Raw genomic sequence first — 20,564 nt, 5'->3', positions numbered from 1 at the left:
TCTATTGTGAAATTATCAGCTTTATCAAAAACACTTTTAGTGCCGATGAGAAGGGCTTCGGTTTTATCGCTATTTACAAAAAAAAAAAAAAAAAAAAAAAAAAAAWTATATATATATATATATATATATATATATATATATATATATATATATATATATATATATATATATATATATATATAAGTATATAGGTAAGAAAGCAGCATCTCATTTTTCACTGTACACGTTCTCTGTTCTTGCGGTGTCCCGAGTTCGTTCATCTGAGGTAACTTAGCTAGACTGCTCTCTACAAGAACACAAGTCTGTTCTATGCGTTCTTGTAATTGAGCAATAGTCACTATGAAAGCTACAGGGGAGGATTTAACCAATATGCAAGGTGAGTGACCGCATATCGCCCAAGGAAATCTGAGAACCCCCAAATTAACACCTAGAAGTATAAATTATACCTATAAATTATATATAAAACATAATTTTCTATCGTATTTTGTATGATGAGGGTCTAAAAAATAAGTTTAATGTTTATTACATCGCAAATGCGCATCAATAATGGAGCAGTCTAGCAGTCAAAATAGGTAAAGATTTAGTTTCAAAAACTCAATAGTTTATATATCGTTTTTAGTTGTGAATCCATTTTAAGAAAACAAATCATTTAAAAAGTTTTACAAGATGCTTTACATGTTGTTGTTATTATTTTGCATTAAGACAAAATGTAGGAAAGGAGATCGAGTGATGTAAGAATAAGAACAGCAAAATAAATCAATGAAAAATAAATCAAAGTACAAAAGGTGCATTTTAGAACTTTCAGGCCCCATGGCCGGAATTGCTTAGGGACCCCAAATGACTAAATCCGTCCCCTGGTAAGCAGTGTGGTTTATCTTCAGTATAGAGAAGAGTTGATGCAATACATTTAGCAATCTGGTAGCTCAAAGTTGTTGGATAGTAGCAATGCCAAACATCAAAGGTTCAGTTAAGGCTAGATGCATACACGTACTGTAAATGCACATGGCACTAACAGTTTTAAAATCATGGGGCTGGTTCCGATTACCTTGAATGCATTCATTCATTTTGTTTTTCGGTTTAGTCCCTACATTAATCTGGGGTCACCACAGTGGAATGAACCACCAACTTATCCAGCATATGTTTTTATGCAGCGGATGCTCTTCCAGTTGCAACCCATCTCTGGTAAACATACATACACACTCATTCACACACGTACACTATCTACTCAATTCACCTGTACCGCATGTCTTTGGACTGTATGGGAAACCGGATCACCCGGAGGAAACCCACGCGAATGCAGGGAGAGCATGCAAACTCCACACAGAAACGGCAAATGACCCAGCCGAGGTTCGAACCAGTGACCCTCTTGCTGTGGTGACAGCACTGCCTACTGCACCACTGCATCACTGGAATGCGTCAGATATGTTCCTTAAATGCAATAAAAGATATCCATGTTTGGTCGAGGCAGTGGCACAGTAGATAGTGCTGTCGCCTCACAGCAAGAAGGTCGCTGGTTCGAACCTCGGCTCAGTTGGCGTTTCTGTGTGGAGTTTGCATGTTCTCCCTGCCTTCGTGTGGATTTCCTCCGGGTTCTCCGGTTTTCCCCACAGTCCAAAGACATGCGGTACAGGTAAATTGGGTAGGCTAAATTGTCTGAGTGTATGAGTGTGTGTGTGTGAATGTGTGTGTGGATGTTTCCCAGACATGGGTTGCAGCTGGAAGGGCATTCGCTGCGTAAAAACTTGCTGGATAAGTTGGCGGTTCATTCCGCTGTGGCGACCCCAGATTAATAAAAGGACTAAGCCGACAAGAAAATTAATAAATGATATCCATGTTTGCCAAGTGCAGTAATGTAAAAGGGCTGGAATTCAACAACATGGTAAAACATGGTAATTAGTAATCCAAATGTCATTTTCCTAGGGTTGTTTCTAGTAAATGCATAGGCATACCTTGTATGCAGTGTAAGATTGAATGCACATTATCTGACCATGTAAAACATGATACAAGTAATGCCAAAACCATAGCTTAAGTTTCCAAGAAATACATTAAACCTTTATGCTAATACTGTAAAACATGGACTAGCAGAGTCATTGGTTGGGTTCCAAGAGAATGAATGGGAATGCATCAAATGTACAGCCTGAATGCCGTGTGTGAGTAATTTTTCCATAAAGTGTCTGCCAAATGCATAGAGTTTGTGCACATTTACTGTAGTTCAGAATGTAAAATGTGGTACAATGCCAAGGTCATAGGTTTGATTCCCAGGGAACATTTGTACTGATTATCAGTACGACTGAAATGCATCTCAAGTCCAGAATCTTCCTAAATCTATGCCTGCATCAGACACAGTGTCCAAGCAGCCTGGATTACGCGTAGAAGGGAGGCCAAATTCCCCGCAGTTAAAATCTCAGACGGTGGTCTTTAACACATTCTCTCTCCCTCTGCCTCCCAATCCCAATAAAAACCTTCTGACCACCGGTTGACCTTTCGCCGTTCTTCCCCCATCCAGAGCTCTCTGTTCACTCCACCACTGCAGTCCAGTGGAGGCCAATGGGGGCCAGCAGCTGTGGGGAGGGGGATATGAGGTCACAAGGGTCACGGTACTGGTAAAGTCATCGCCGAGGCTCCAATGTGGGGCATCATTTCCCTCCTTCAAAGGCAGTCCTGACGTCCACGGGGGCCGCCCCGATGGACCCGCTGTTCCTGAGCTTTCAAGACCTGAGACGGACAAGGGTAAATAAAGTGATACCAGGTGTTAGCTGGCCCCCTCCCCAAAAAAATCCACCAAATTGGGGCCCCATTTCACACTCGGCAACCCTGTCCTGGTGCGAGAGGCATAGCAGCCAAACCCCAAACAACGGTTTTGGTACAGCCTAATCCGTTGAGGATTGAGAATGCAAATTTAAATGCTTCCCTCCCAAAAAGAGGCATCTTAGATCAGATTTGGATCTGGAGTGAGGGGCATGAAAGCCCATGACCACCACCACAACCATCAAAAAAAAAAAAAAAAAAAAAAAAAAAGCTGACCTCTTGAATAACTGTGAAGATCAAGCCAAATGAATGGGAATCATTGTGGCGAAAACAAATGGGCTCTGACAATGAGTGAAGAACAAACAGAGAGACGCCGTCAGCGCACAAGTGCTCCTGCCCTGGTGTTATAAGCGAAAGGGGCGGCTTTTAAAACTCCACCATGCGCAGGTTGGCCCCCGAAACCCTCTGAAAGCTTGCAGGGGCCCCAATTAACGCTAATTAACATCAACGACAGGCAAAGGGTCATTAGTCCAGCTAATCCGTGGTTTACATTTTCCTCCTGGAACCCTGCTGGCCAATTCTCACCCCAATCATGGAAAGGACACGTTGTTAAAAAGGCCAGCATCAAAGCTTTTCCACTCCACAAACTGCCCCATTAGTATGAGATCTGGACTCGTATGGGATGGAACTCAAAGCCCCCGAGGGCTGGGTGTCAAGCCAAGTCTCTGTGGTTTGGGCCCCAGTCTGAATAGTCAACAACTTGTTTGGGTCCGCAGCGATCCACGGCCATTTGCAGAGCAGGTGGTCCATGAAAGAGGTTAAAGATGTGATACTGTAAAATGCCCCATTATGGGTGAATCATGTTGGCAGGCTCTACTGGTAGTGGAGGATGCAATGCTAGGAGGATGGCTCCGTTACAAAGCACTAGTGAGTTCCCTATGTAGGCAGCATTGCAAGGTAATGTCATTTAAAGAAATAGTTAACCCAAGTAAAAATTAGCTCAACATTTACTCGACCTCATACGGTTTTAAACCTTTATGGAGCTTACTTCTTCTGTTAAACACAAACGAAGATATTTTGAAGAATGCTGATAGGAAAAATTAACATTGATGTAAATGAGTGCTGGTGTTTTGGCGATTTGTCCTACTGTACCTTGTGAAATTGTCCTACCTCCCATTCAAAAAGTAGGTAGTTTCATGTCAATATGCTACCCATCATATTTTGCTACTGTACCAGTGTAAATTTTAATGTGGAGTAAGGTGATATGAAGATGTAATATCGCCCTACCTAATACCTAACTCTAACCTCATAGCTATTCAAATGCAGTGTTGGTAGGATAATTGGATGCGTAGAATAAAATGTCAGGACTCCGGCTACCAGCATTTTTCTAAATATCTTCTTTTGTGCTTAACAGAAGAAATAAGCTTAATAAGGGTTTAAAACCACATGAGGTAGAGTAAATGACAGGGTCGTTTTCATTTTTGGGTTAACTATACCTTTAAATACCCTTCAATGTTGCCTACATAGGGAGCTCACTATAGTGCTTTGTAACAGAGCTGTCCTCTCAGAAAACAACTAAAAAAGGTTTGGAACAAGTGAAGGATGAGAAAATGATGCAAGAAACTTTAAGACCTGTTCCAAACAACTAAAACTTTATGAAAACAAAAATTACGTACCTCATATTTGTGCCTTTTGGAGCACAACAACAAGGTATTGACATCTAATTTGTTTGTCTCACTTCAGATTCAGTCACTAAAGTTCCACTTCAATCAATGAGGTTTTAATTCAGTGAGTTAGGATGCTGCTTTTAGAAGGAATATAGCCAGTGGACAGACAGCAAGGCAGCTCACTAAGTTTTGGAAGAGTCGATGTCAGTCTACAACAACATTACACTATCTAGAGGGGCTGAGAAAAACATCACACAGGGCAATGACTCACAGCAGGGTTAAGAACAGTCAGAGATGATGAAATGCTTCACGACAAATTATTCTGGGGGTTATTACTTAACGTTAAACTATTTAAGTCAACAATGAAAATAACTGTTAATGCACAAATTGTGAAAAAATAAGGATTCAAAGCATTCACTGAAACATAATTTATTGAAACAGAAAGGTAGTTAGAGGTAGATTCATTTAAAAAACTATTTCTTTAAAACTCTATTTGATCACCACATTCAACATAATTATTAACCTCTAAGCTTTATCATTTTTATTTGAAATTTTTATACTTTTTACACATATTTTTATGCGTTTACTTCTTCCAAACCACTAGGATTTACCCATTCAACACCAAGTTTTTAATGAATTAAGATATAATCAAATTTTGTATGATTACTGATTCTTGAGAATCAAAAATGTTGTTTCATAAACGCAATCGTATTTTCATTCATTCATTTTCCTTCGGCTTAGTCTCTATTTCAGAGGTCGCCAAAGTGGAATAAATTGGCAACTATTCACGCATATATTTTACGCAGCATATGCTCTTCCAGCTGCAACGCAGCACTGGAAAACACCCATACACACTCATACACTAAGGCCAATTTCATTCATTCATTTTCCTTCGGCTTGGTTCCTTTATTAATTTGGGGTCGCCACAGCGCAATGAACTACCAACTTATCCAGCATATGTTTTACACAGCGGGTGCCCTTCCAGCTGCAACCCAGAACTGGAAAATACCCATACACACTCATTCACACACACTTATACACTAAGGCAAATTTTATTCATTTATTTTCTTCGGCTTAGTCCCTTTATTCATCATAAGTTGCCACAGCAGAATGAACCACCAACTATTTCGCCTTATGTTTAACGTAGCGTATGCCCTTCCAGCTGCAACACAGCACTGGAAAACACCAATACACACTCATTCACACACACACAAACACTCATACACTAAGACAAATTTTATTCATTTACTTCCTTCGGCTTGGTCCCTTTATTCATCAGGGGTCGCCACAGCGGAATGAACCACCAACTTATCCAGCATATGTTTTACACAGCGGGTGCCCTTCCAGCTGCAACCCAGAACTGGAAAAACCCCATACACAATCATTTACTAAGGCCTATTTAATTAATTAATTTTCCTTTGGCTTAGTCCCTTTATTCATCAGGGGTCACCACAGCAGAATGAACCACCAACTTATCCAGCATATGTTTTACACAGCTGACGCCCTTCCAGAGGCAACCCAGTTGTGGAAAACACCCATACACACTCATTCACACACACTTATACACTAAGGCCAATTTCATTCATTAATTTTCCTTCGGCTTATTCAGCAGGGGTCACCACAGCTGAATGAACCACCAACTTATCCAGCATAGGTTTTACACAGTGGATGCCCTTCCAGCTGCAACCCAGTACTGGAAAACATTCATACACACTCATTCACACACTAAGGCCAATTTCATTCATTCATTTTCCTTTAGCTTAGTCCTTTTATTCATCAAGGGTTGCCACAGCGTAATGAACCAATAACTTATGCAGCATATGTTTTACACAGTGGATGTGCTTCTAGCCGCAACCCAGCACTGGGAAACATTCATACATACACTACGGCTAGTTTAGTTTATTTAATTCAGCAATTCAGTGCATGTCTTTGGACTGTGGGGGAAACCGGAGCACCCGGATGTCAATGTCATCCTCTAGTAATTTAGCAGACAGTTCACTGGTGACTTAAAAATATAGCACAAAAATAAGCATCAATTAAAGTGAAATAACATACAAAAGTGGTATGATAAGCAAACCTTATTACTGACTTAAATCAAATATACTGTGAATATTTATATATGAATATTTAGTTCATAAACACTTTCTTGTGAAACGGTTCAACTTGTGAACTGTCTTTCTGTCACCCTTGAGACGCAGAGCACATGCTGGATGATGATCATTTACAGAGGTCACAATACAGAGACTAGTGAAGAAGACTGAAAGTGTTTACTCTTTAAGAAAAAGGCTAAGACTAAGCTTTCTAACAAACAAAAACCAGGCCGAGTAACAAGATTGATTTTGTTTGCCTCCGTTTGATGTTCTAAAGTGGAAGGGTAAAAATTAACCCTCTAAAAGAGTTGCCACATTTACTGAATGAAAGACAGATAATTAATCTAGAAATTGTTTGCTTTTGTTGTGTTACATATCAGAATATTTGTTTAAACAAATTCTCCTTTTATCTTAACTCCATTTAAAGGGGTAGTTCACCCAAAACTGAAAATTCCCTCATCATTTCTTACTGTTCACTTGTCAAAAACCTGTTTGAGTTACTTTCTTCTGTTGAACAAAAAAGAAGATATTTTGAAAAATGTAAGCAACAATCGACTTATAATACTTTTTCCTGCTACTGCATTGAAGTAAGTGCTTACCGGTTTCTAACATTCTTTAAAATGTTTTCTTTTATCTTTAACTCAAAAACGACACTCATACAGGTTTGGAAACAATTAATGGAGCATAAATAGTGAGTAAAATATTATTTTTGTGAGTGAACTATCTACTATAATAATACTATTGCCATCCCTCAATGAAACACAAAACTAAATACATCTTTCAAACTAATTACTTCTGCTTTTTTAACAGACTTTGGCACGTAACGTTAGGGTCACTGATTATTGGGAAGAAAAAAAATGCTGTTGGGTTACATATGAGAAAAATGACCCTTTTATTAAAACAGAATAAGAACTCCATTTAAAGGGGTAGATCACACACCAAACTGAAAATCCCCTGCACTTGTCACAAACCTGTTTGAGTTTCTTTCTTCTGTTGAACAAAAAAGAAAATATTTGCAACCGGTAACCATCGACCTATAATATTTATTTACTATATTGAAGTCATTGGTTACCAGTTTCTAGCATTTTTCAAAACATCTACTTTTATCTTCAACCCAAAAAAAAAACACTCATCAACATTTGCAGCCACCTGATGGAGAGGTAATACTGAGTAAATATTAATTTTTTTGAGTGAACTATCCACTAAAATAACGATATTGTCAGCCCTTAATGAAACACAAAACTAAAAACACACCTTTTAAACTAATTACTTCTGTTGTTTTAACAGACTTTAGCACGTAACATTAGGGTCACTGATTATCGGGAATATATATATATATATATATATATATATATATATATATATATATATATATATATATATATATATATATATATATATATATATATATATTACATATCAGAATATTTGTTTAAACTATTTCTTTTTTTATTAAAATAGAATCAGAACTTCATTTAAAGGGGTAGTTCCCCCCAAACTGAAAATCCCCTCATCTTTCAATCATGCTTGTCACAAACCTGTTTGAGTTTCTTTCTTCTGAACAAAAAAGAAATTTCGAAAAATGTTTGCAACCGGTAACCATCAACTTATAATATTTGTTTTACTATATTGAAGTCAATGGTTACCAGTTTCTGACATTCTAAAAAATATCTACTTTTATCTTCATCCAAAATTAACACTATAAAGACCTGCAATCACCTGATGGAGAGTAAATAGTGAATAAATATACATTTTTTGAGTGAACTATCCACTATGATAATGATATAGCCATCCCTCAATGCAATGCAAAACTAACAACACACCTTTTAAACTAATTCATTCTGTTGTTTTGACTTTGGCATGTAACTTCAGGGTCAGTGATTATCAGGATTATTTTTTTTTTGGGGTTACATATCAGAATTTTTATTTAAACAAATTCTCTTTTTATCAAAATAGAATTTGAGTTTTAAAACTGCAAATTCTTTCACCATTTCTTCACCCGTTTCTTGTATCAAACCTCTGTTAGTTTCTTTAATTGTTGAACAAAACTGATTAAGTATTTTGAAGACCTCTACCTCCATAGGCTTTGTTTTTCTTTCTATGGAAGTCAATGGTTACAGATTTGCAGCTTTCTTTAAGTTATTGTCTTTAATGTTCAACTAAATAAAGAATGAAGGTTTGGAACCACATGAAGGTGACTAAATAGTGAGTAAATTGTCATTTTTGTGTGAACTACCCCTTTAATCCACTCAAATTGCGAGCAGAAAACCAAATGTCTCCATCTCCAATCTCAACACCATTACAAACAACTACTAAAGAAATCCCATTTGACATTGTCCTGTTTTCCCCTCCGTGTTTGCCAGTTAGGTATCGACCGGGCAAATTTCAAGTAAAAAGGAAAAAGTAACAAAGCGAGATAAGCGCTTGACAAAGTGAGGCAGTATATCAAGTGGCACGACACTCACTCAACAGTCAGTTTGTTGTCGTGCACATGAATGGAGCTAAAGCTGCGCACACACACACACACACACACTCGCCAGGCAAGAATTACTCAGATGAAGTACAAGAAGCCTTTTCACTTAGGCTCAAACACTGATTACATTGTAATGGAGCAATCAAAGAGCAAAATGACAGAGGAGCTCCGTAATATGCCACTCATAATGGTCAGACGCTCCAGAAAGCATTGTGTGAAGCTTTTAAGTTGCACCAGTCTGTGGGCAGTCGAAACAGGAATCACACTTCTTTTTTTTTTAAAGCTCTCCCTTGATGTCACAGACTATTAGCCAGATAGTATACGTAATTGTGCTCCGTGGATCACAGGAACAAGGGGTAGACATCGGTAGAAGTCATCCTGAAAGTGCTTCTCTATGTGTGTGTGTGTGTGTGTGTGTGTGTATGTGTGAGTGTGTGGGAGGCTTGCAAGAACAGGAGATTTTTTGTGTTGGAGAAAAAGAGCCTTGGACACTTCATCTTCTCTTCTGTGCGCTGCCAAAAAGGCCAGAGGTCAAATGTCAGGGTGAATGAAGAATTCGGAGCTGCATGCCGACAGATCGAGTTTCAGGGCCGGGGGAGGGTAAGGAACAGCCCTAGAGCAATAGGTGCCAGCGTGTGTGTGAGCTTTTTCTGAGCTACTTTTATTCGAAACATCTCCAAAATCTGGCTCTTTCGCTCTGAGGCTTTATGAGGTTTCACTCAACTCAAAGATGCATATATTTAACTCTGGACAATAACCTTTTTCTTCTGTTTTGGCTTCTAAACGCATGATTTCCCAATAATCAGTGACCCTAACGTTACATGCTGAAGTCTGTTAAAACAACAGAAGTAATTAGTTTAAAAGGTGCGTTTTTAGTTTTGTGTTTCGTTGAGGGCTGACAATATCATTACTATGGTGGATAATACAAATATTATAAGTCGATGGTTAACGGTTGTCAACATTTTTAAAAACATCTTCTTTTTTGTTTAGAAGAAAGAAACTCAAACAGGTTTGTAAGTAAGATGTGAGGGGATTTTCAATTTGGGGTGGACTACCCCTTTAAATTGAGTTTTAATAAAAGGAGAATTTTTAAAATAAATATTCTGATATGGAACCCAACCAAAACAACAACAAAAAATCCCAATAATCATTGACCCTAACGTTACATGCTGAAGTCTTTTAAGACAACAGAAGTAATTAGTTTAAAAGGTGCGTTTTTAGTTTTGTTGCATTGAGGGCTGATGATAGACTTATTATAGCAGATAAAATAAAAAATAAAATTTTACTCACTATTTACGCTCCATCAGGTGATTCTAAACCTGTTTAAGTGTAATTTTTGGGATGAAGATAAAAGAAAACATTTTGAAGAATGTTAGAAACCGGAAACTATTGACTTCAATACAGTAAAACACATATTATAAGTCGATGGTTACCTGTTGCAAACATTTTTCAAAATATCTTCTTTTTTGTTCAGAAGAAGGAACCTCTAACAGGTTTGTGTCAAGCGTGAGTAAATGATTACTGGATTGTCAGTTTTGGATGATCGACCCCTTTAATTGGAGATTTGATTCTGTTTTGATAAAATTTGATTTTTTTAAAACAAATATTCTGATATGTAACCCAACAACAAAATATTCCCAGTAATCACTGACCCTAACGTTACGTGCCGAAGTCTGTTAAAACAATTAATATAAAAGATGTGTTTTTAGTTTCACATTTTGTCAAGGGCTGACAATAATACTATTATAGTGAGTAGTTCACTCAAACAATGAAAATTTACTCTCCATCAAGTGGTTATAATCTTTTATTTGTGTTATTTTGGGGTTGAAGACAAAAGAAGATATTTTGAAGAATGTTATAACTGATAATCAATGACTTCAATACAGAAGTAGGAAAAACAAATATTATAACTCAATGGTTACCAGTTGCCAACATATTAGAAAATATATTTTTCGTTCAGAAGAAAGAAACTCAAACAGGTTTGTGAGTAAGATGTGAGGGGATTTTCAATTTGGGGTGATCTACCCTTTTAAATTGAGTTTTAATAAAAGGAGAATTTTTAAAATAAATATTCTGATATGGAACCCAACCAAAACAACAACAAAAAATCCCAATAATCATTGACCCTAACGTTACATGCTGAAGTCTGTGAAAACCACAGAAGTAATTAGTTTAAAAGGTGTTTTTAGTTTTGTTGCATTGAGGGCTGGTGATAGACTTATTATAGCAGATAGTTCACTCACAAAATAAAATTTTACTCACTATTTACGCTCCATCAGGTGATTATAAACCTGTTTAAGTGTAGTTTTTGGGATGAAGATAAAAGAAAACATTTTGAAGAATGTTAGAAACCGGAAAGTATTGACTTCAATACAGTAAAACACATATTATAAGTCGATGGTTACCTGTTGCTAACATTTTTCAAAATATCTTCTTTTTTGTTCAGAAGAAGGAACCTCTAACAGGTTTGTGTCAAGCGTGAGTAAATGATTACTGGATTATCAGTTTTTGGATGATCGACCCCTTTAATTGGAGATTTGATTCTGTTTTGATAAAATTAGATTTTTTTAAAACAAATATTCTGATATGTAACCCAACAACAAAATATTCCCAGTAATCACTGACCCTAACGTTACGTGCCGAAGTCTGTTAAAACAATTAATATAAAAGATGTGTTTTTAGTTTCACATTTTGTCAAGGGCTGACAATAATACTATTATAGTGAATAGTTCACTCAAACAATGAAAATTTACTCTCCATCAAGTGGTTATAATCTTTTATTCGTGTTATTTTGGGGTTGAAGACAAAAGAAGATATTTTGAAGAATGTTATAACTGATAATCAATGACTTCAATACAGAAGTAGGAAAAACAAATATTATAACTCAATGGTTACCAGTTGCCAACATATTAGAAAATATATTTTTCGTTCAGAAGAAAGAAACTCAAACAGGTTTGTGACAAGTGCAGTGTGAGTAAATGATGAGGGGATTTTCAGTTTGGGGTGAACTACCCCTTTAAATAGAGTTGTGATTTTCTGTTTTGATAAAAGGAAAATTTGTTTAAACAAATATTCTGATGTAACCCAACAAAGAAAGAAATTCCAGATAATCAGTGACCCTAACGTTACGTGCTGAAGTCTGTTAAAACAACAGAAGTAATTAGTTTAAAAGGTGTGTTATTAGTTTTGTGTTTGTTGAGGGCTGACGATAGTTTTATTATAGTGGATAGTTCACTCAAAAAATGAAATTTTACTCACTATTTATGCTCCATCAAGTGGTTCTAAACCAAGATATTTAACAATGTTAGAAACCGGTAACCATTGACTTCAATGCAGTAGTAGGAAAAACAAACAAAAGTTGATGGTTACTGGTTGCCAACATTTTTCAAAATCTCTTTTTTTTGTTGTTGTTGTTCAAAAGTGAAACTCAAACAGGTTTGTGACAAGTGCAGGGTGAGTAAATGATGACAGGATTTTCAGATTGGGGTGATCTACCCCTTTAATTGGAGTTCTGATTCTGTTTTAATAAAAGAAGAATTTTTGAAATGAATAATCTGATATGTAAGTAATTAGTTTAAAAGGTGTGTTATCAGTTTTGCATTTTATTGAGGGCTATTAGCCTTATTATAGTATTATAGTGGATAGTTCACTCAAAAAAATGAATATTTACTCTCCATCAAGTGGTCTAAACCTTTATGAGTGTTATTTTTGGGTTGAAGATAAAAGATAATGTGAAGAATGTTAGAAACCGGTAACCATCGACTTCAATACAGTGAAACAAATATTATAAGTCGATGGTTGCCGATTACAAAATTTTTTTTAAATACCTTCTTTTTTGTTAAACATAAAGAAACTTAAACAGGTTTGTGACAAGTGAGAGGTGAGTAAATGATGACAGGATTTTCAGTTTTGACATAAAACACAAAGATATTTAAATGAATGTTCCCATAGTAGGAAACACAAATAGCATGAAAGTCAGTGGCTACTGGTTTAGAAAATGTTTTATTTCATATATGTGTGTGTTTTTGTGTTTAACAAAAAAATAAAAAATAAAAAAAATCATATACTTGGAACAAGAAGAGTTGAATAAATGATAACAGAAATGCCAGTTTTGGGTGAACTGAACCTTTAAAACCGACTTTCTCTTTGGTCCATGTTCATATTTACTTCTAATATCAACACAATCTCATGGCAGTTCGTACATTTTTGATTTTGTGGCTAATTCGTATGATCGAATTCATGCAATTTAGGACAATTTGCTCATTGCCCAATGACGGCTGGGTTTAGGGGTGGGCTTGGGTGCCACGCCTCCTTTTTAAAATCAAACATGTTCGTACGACTGAGCTGGTATGATTACGAGTTAGCCACTAATAAAACGTTATATAGTTACCTTTCCTTGTGAGATCAGGCTGCTAATATTCATTCTTCCGTTCATTTCAGGAGTAAAATCTGAAAAAAATGAACGCACAATAGAAAATAGCATCATGTCTATGCTTTTGATTGAGAAGAAAACCTTTTTAAATGTCAAAGTGTACTAATAAAATGTGAATAAAACTACTAAAATGTGCTTCTTACAAAACTCAAATGATTTTTCAGCAATTGTAGCAACAACTTGTATTCATATATTGACTCATAATTTTTGTCCCTGGACAACAACTTCATCTTGTGTTGCATGGGTTTATTTGTGGCAATACCCAAAAATCCATTGTATTGGTCCAAATGATCTGGTTAAATTTTTTGAGGGTAAAAATAATCATTGGAATATTAAGTAAAGAGCATGTTCCATGAAGACATTTTGCACATTTTTCACTATAAATATATAAAAGCTCAATGATTTATATGCATGGCTAATAACTTCATATAAACAGTAAAGACAATTTTCTGCAGTGTTTATTTAGATTTTTGAGCCCTCAGATTATTAAATAGCTGTATCTCTGCCAAATATTGTCCTATACAAACAATACATCAATGGACAGCTTATTTATACAGCTTTTATGAATAAATCTACACTTATCACTTGCTTTATTCAGGGTCACATTTACCAATTTATTTATTCATTATTAATTCAAATGCTTTTTAGAAAGAAACACGGTAAAGCTGAGGCTTAAAACAAAACGTTTAAGATTAATAGCATCTTTGACTTAGCAAATGTGCTTTGAGTTAAGTTAAATTGTGTAATAATAAATAGATTAAAATTTAATGTCACACTTTACAACAAGGTCTCATTAGCTATTTGCTAACATGAACTAATAATAAACAGTACTTGGACAGCATTTATTAATCATAGAACAACATTTACTAATACATTATTAACATTCAAATTCATGTTTGTTAACGTTAGTTAATGCACCGTGAGTTAACATTAACAATGAACAACTGAATTTTCACTAACAATTATGGACAAATACTGTAATAAATGTATTGTTCATTATTTGTTCATGTTAGCGAATGCATTAACTAATAAAATCTTACTGTAAAGTGTTACCAATAATAGGTAATGTAAAACAAAGGTCTGGTCAATTGATTTCAATGCAAAACATTAAAATATATAACTGAGATCTTCAACGTTTTAAATGCAGTGCTATCTGAGCTCAGTCACTTTGTCTGGGATTTTAATTCTCACTGTAAAAAAAAAAAAATCAGTAATGTTACAGTTTATTACGGGGAAAAAATTTAAAATAATGACATTTACTGTGAAATAACAGACAATAAATTACAGAAATTTACATAAATTTAGATTTCTGTTAAATTTCTGTAATTAAACCTCTGTTATTTTATAATCATTTTTTGTAGCCGTTATTCTACATTTTTTGGGGGGTGCCGGAAATAAACCATTAAATTTCAGATTTTTTTTACAGTGTAGATTTCCAAAAGCATTTGAGAGTTCTGCAAGGGACTGTTTGTGATTGTTTGATTTTAGTTTTAGCTTAAAGGTCACTTTAGTCAAGTCAGACAGGAAAAGCTGATACTTTAATGTTACAACTGAGAATTCTATTAAGTCAGACATTCTGGAGGCTGGCTGTTTTAAAGTATCAACTTCATCTCAGAAACTTCTCGTAGAATTTCAAAAAACACTTGAGAATTCCAAAAGAACTTGAGAATGCTCCAGATCTTAAAGATAATACCATTTATGGATGGTTTGATATCAGGTTTAGTGTAAAGAAGTGTTTTTTTTTTTTTTTTTTGCTCATAGCTGCTACAAAATTCATTTAATTGAAATTGAATTGATCAATTTTGTCTGATACATATTAGAATTATAGAGTTAGGTCCATAAATATTAGGACATTCTAAGACTTTTGGCTCTATACACTAACACAATGGATTTAAAATGAAACAAACACGAGGTGCTTTAACTGCAGACAGCTTTAATTTGAGGGTATTTACATCCAAATCAGGTGAACGCTGTAGGAATTACAACAGTTTGCATATGTCCCTCCCACTTGTTGGACAGAATAATAATCATAATTCAAACTTTCACTTTTTTTATACTTGATTGCAAATCCTTGGCAGTCAATTACAGCCTGAAGTCTGGAACATATAGACATTGGGCTCTATTTTGACGATCCAGGCGCAAAGTGCAAAGCGCAGAAAGCACACACATTAAGGGTGTGTTAGAATCTACTTTTGCTATTTTAAGGATGGAAAAATCCGCTTTGTGCCGTGGCACATAGTCTAAAAGGATTGAGCTTATTTTCTTTATGAGTTATAGGTGTGTTTTGAGAATAAACCAATCAGAGTCTCATCTCTCATTCCCTTTAATTGTCAGTTGCGTCGCGCCATAACGCATTTGCTATTTACTTGCCGGACTTTGTAAGTGGAAAAACTGAACACTTTCACTCGAGAGAAAACAGTTAAACAGAGCATCTGCAGCGCGAGAATGAGAGATAAGCCTCCTCATTGTTTACTTTCGCTTTCACTCTCGCGGATAGGGAAATGTGCTGTATGCACAGACATCCGATAGCCTACATAATTAATTTTGTTTGTTAAGCGCAAACATTTGTTTCAAAACTATTTCTAAATTCAGTTCAAAGTTCCAGCAAACGAATAAATGAACAATAACAACGAAGTGTGTCCAAATACATATACTGCCCCATATGGTCTAAAACATGACAATCTAAGCTTGTTTTTAATAAAACAAATATAAATATGTATATAATAAATAATACTGCTAATAATAATAACAATATACAAAAGCAAATTGTTATGAATAAACTGAAAAAGCCCCCCGAGATGAAGAAGGCATGAAAGTATGGTTTTTAGATTTATGTAGGCTAGAAAATAATATTTTTTGTAATATTTTAATCCTTTTTCATATGTAAATATATTTACATATTGCTGTATCCTGTGTGTATGAAGCAATTTAACAGCGGCGCACAACTAGCTCACTCTGCGCTGGACAATAGACCAGCTTTGATCTGATCTATTGAACCGTCTGTTTAAGTTCCTCAAAATAGCAACGCGCCAGCAATGCGCCTCAATACACCTCCTTTTATAGACCAGAACGCCTATGGGCGCACATATGAGTGCAAATGCATTTGCTATTTAAACAGCATGGCGCAAAACGTCAAAATGACTCTTGCGCCGAGCTGAAACTAGCAAACAACAATTGCGTCGCGCCACAGTGTGCCGTTCTTGGGGCATTTTCCCTTCAGTTTTGTCTTCAGCAAGTTAAATGCATGCTAATTTTTTTTCCACCGTGTCTTAAAAATGTATAGAACTATTAAAATGTGCTTCTTACAAAACTTAAATGATCTGCTATCCATGTTTATTTTATAGCAATTCTAGCAACAATTGTCTTGATTGTATCTGTTTATTGACTATTCATTTATTTCCCCATACTTTATCCTATAATGTTGTTTATGAGAAACATCTTAAAGCTGATGCTCAAAATAAAACAAACAATTCAAAAAAATGTAGAGGAGAAACAAATTTGAGAATAGTATTTTTGTTTATCCCTTTAAATTCAACTAGAGCAAATTTATCTTTGGCTTACTGTACGTACTGTACTTGTAACACTCTTCTGTATATAATGTAACCTTAATTTTTCAAAACAATCTAGTTTAGTTATTCATTAATTTTCACGGTGTCTTAATAACGTCTAAAACTATTCAAATGTGCTTCTCACAAAACTCAAATGATCTGATCTGCTGTCCAACGAGCTGCTATTGAGAAGTTTGCATCCATTTATTTGCTCATTATTAAATATTTATTTAATTTATTCTGCTATTGAAAGGAGAATACAGAACTGAGGACTCTATTAAAGTCTTCTTGGCAGTGAAAAAGCAATCTAATACACCCCATAGTTGCTTTAATTATGCTGTTTGGATTAATAAAAGTAGAAAATCTGTAAAGACAGCATGTGGTTTCATTTATTGTGTCATTTGAGGAATTCTTTCAGTGCCGGTAACCAAGTGTGGTGGATCCTTAACTGTGGCAAATCAATGAAGGAAAAGCTCTGCTGATCCTCCACACCGTGTCTGATTAAATGTAGCCGATTTCTACGCCTCTGTTTAGAGAGCTGTGGGCCTGAATGGAGGACCAGAGGGAAACCAGTGTGTGTTGTCGCCCCCCAAAAAAACCCAGAGGGCAGAAAGAGCAGGATCCCGCAAAACTAGTCATTATGGTCATTCCTGATCACAGAGGCCATTTTCCCCCACTCACATCTTTCCAAAGCTGGCTTCAAAATGACCAAAGTATCAAGTACTTGAGTAGAAACCCACAGTCTCATTTCTTATGTAATTTGCAGGTTAAAAATGATGTAAAGATAAATCTTTCACGAATAAATAAACCAGAGAATGTGTTATTCAAGATCCCTAACCCTGATACCAGACAACTGTGATTTTGATGCATCAATATAAACGCCGGCTGGCTGGTCCAGAGTGTATTTTTAAAGGGTCACGAAACACCAAAACACATTTTTTTGAGCTGTTGACTCCTGTAAATGTGTCCCACACTGCTAAAAACACTATTAGGGCACATATATTTCACTAAAAAGTGAAAATTGCTTGTTTTTATGTTATTTCGAGCAAATTCGTACATCCAGTTTGAAACAAATTTTTGAAGCTGCGTCACGGCCATGAGATCTTAGCGTGTATTCAAGCGTGTCGACTGGACGTCTGTACCTGGGAGTACCTTACGACTACCAGCAGTTGGTAGTGCTGTCGCCTCACAGCAAGAAGGTCGCTGGTTTGAGCCTCAGTGTTTCTGTGTGCATGTTTGCATGTTCTCCCCGCGTTCATGTGGGTTTCCTCTGGTTTCCTCCACAAGACGTGGTATAGGTGAATTGGGTAAGCTAAATTGTCCGTAGTGTATGAGTGTGAATGAGTCTGTATGGATGTTTCCCAGAGAAGGGTTGCAGCTGAAAGGGCATCTGCTGCATAGAACATATGCTGGATAAGTTGGCGGTTCATTCTGCGGTGGCGACCCCAGATTAATATAGGGACTAAGCTGAAAAGAAAATGAATAAATGAATGAATGAACATTGACATTGGTATTGCTGTATTTTATAAATTGTTCTGTTTTTATGTTATAGAATATGTTTTTATTTATTTATTTTGAATTTGGACTGAGCCTGTAATAAAGGCACAACGTGAAGGGTTTTAGTTAACTTATTAGGTCTTATAAATTTACGTGGATTGAATCAACACAATCTCACGGCAATTTGTAACTTTTTGATTTAGTGGCTAATTCGTATAAATTCATACGATCTAATTCGTACAATTTAGTACGAATTGCTCATCCCCCAATGACGGTAGGGTTTAGGGGTGGGGTTAGGTGCCACGCCTCCTTTTTAAAATTGTACAATTACGTTCGACTGAACTCGTACGAATTCGTACATATTAGCCACTAAACTGGCAAAACGTAAAATACTTACGTTTTCTCGTGAGATTAGGCTGGAATGAACATAAAACAATTAAGTTTTCCTCAAAAAAAATTAAGAATTGTGTTGTTTCAGCTTATTTAAAACAAGTATCTATCATTTTAAGTAGTTAAATATTATAATAAGTAGTTATAATAAATATTATAATGAGTAGTTTTCAGCAAATGTAATTTATTTGAGTGCATGCAGCATTTCCTAGCGTATAGTTCCAGTGTGCGGCTGAAAAGGACACATGGCTCCACACGCCATACGCGCGCAGAAACAAACACTCGGCCCAACAATAGAAGCATCAGAAGCCATCCTAACACTCTCCCTGGGGAATCATGGGAAAGAGCTGCGAGGGTGAAAAGCCTGCGCATCTGTCTCCTGCCTAAAGGCTGAGTGGGATGGCATTCCTTCACGAGCGTCCCACCCGCGTCAGGCTGCCTTATGAAGCCATCATTCAGCCCGTCAATGGCCTAGCAGCCTGAACCAGCCTCCCTCTGGGTGAGAGAATGGGTGGAGGAGGAGCTGTGGGCTCCAGAGGGACGGACCGGCCACCGGCGCTCTGATCTTACAGGAGAAAGTGATCAGCTCTCCTCCTCTCACAGCCTGACTCACACTACACTTACATGGGGTCAACACATATTAATACACACTGCTGTACTGCAAAGATTTGGCTGATGAAAATGCGGCCGAATGAATGTGTACAACTAATTTGGCTTTAAAGTCGTGACTTTTTTCTTCCAATTTTAATCTGGCAACTGCAAGACGTAAATATGGATTTCTTCTCAATATTCGGGGAAGAAAAGTCTGAATAATAATATATAAACCAGAAGTCAGGGTTGACTTTTTTCATTTAACGAATTCAGATTTTTCTGTTAGAAGAAATGAGAGAAAGTAGTCTGATAACTGATACAGTAACTGTATAAATGTAAGATGTAAAAATGTACACTATTTATATAGAGAGAGAAATAAGTACTGAATAGGTCACCATATTTCTCAGAAAACATATTTCTAAAGGTGCTGTTGACTCCTGCTGTTGAAAATTTTTTTCCTGGATGTTGGTAACAAGCGAAAAAATCCATATATGCAAAGAAAACAGATCTAAATAGTTTACAAGTGAAGTTTTGTGCGATAAAACCAAATGACGGAGGAAAAAGGTACTGAACAGATGAAGAAAGGGAGAAGATAGGCAGTGAAAGCCCAGACAGCAGCTGAAATCTCTCAGTAGTTCTTCAGCAACCCTCTGCCCTTTCTCAGCGTAAATGAATATTCACAATCTCATGGCAATTCGTAACTTTTTGATTTAGTGGCTAATTCGTACGATCTAATTCGTAGAATTTAGTACAACTTGCTCATCCCCCAATGACGGTAGGGTTTAGGGGTGGGGTTAGGTTCCACGTCTCCTTTTTAAAATTGTACAATTTCGTACGACTGAACTCGTACGAATTCGTACAAATTAGCCACTAAACTGGCAAAGCGTAAAATACTTACGTTTTCTCGTGAGATCAGGCTGGAATATCTATAGCAGGATGATGAAGATGAAACCAGAGTGGACATTCAAGCAAGACAATGATCCAAAACACAGCCAAGTAAACTCTTAAATGCTTTCAGAGAAAAAAAATCAAGCTGTGGAATGGCCCAGCCAATCACCTGATCTGAATACAATGAAGAATAGAAAATAAAGGTCAGATTTATTAGGCGAGACCAACAGAACTGTCAAG

At 36.2% G+C, this 20,564-nt stretch overlaps 1 protein-coding gene across 5 annotated transcripts in view; it reads right to left on the bottom strand.

Annotated features, from left to right (window-relative positions):
* Positions 1–20,564, bottom strand: part of bola1 (bolA family member 1) — a 75,564-nt gene that overhangs the window by 8,692 nt on the left and 46,308 nt on the right. For 3 of the 5 annotated variants that reach the window (XR_012391407.1, XR_012391408.1, XR_012391410.1), the window contains one exon: positions 13,369–13,427. The gene's annotated coding sequence lies outside the window, so the exon portion shown is untranslated. Of the gene's footprint in view, positions 1–13,368; positions 13,428–20,334; positions 20,499–20,564 lie in introns of all 5 variants that reach the window. The other 2 variants (XR_012391411.1, XR_012391412.1) reach the window with 1 other exon arrangement.

Source organism: Danio rerio, chromosome 16, assembly GCF_049306965.1.
Source record: "Danio rerio strain Tuebingen ecotype United States chromosome 16, GRCz12tu, whole genome shotgun sequence".
NCBI lineage: Eukaryota > Metazoa > Chordata > Actinopteri > Cypriniformes > Danionidae > Danio > Danio rerio.
The sequence above is the reverse complement of the archived record's forward strand: the minus strand, read 5'-3'. Positions and strand labels throughout refer to the sequence as shown.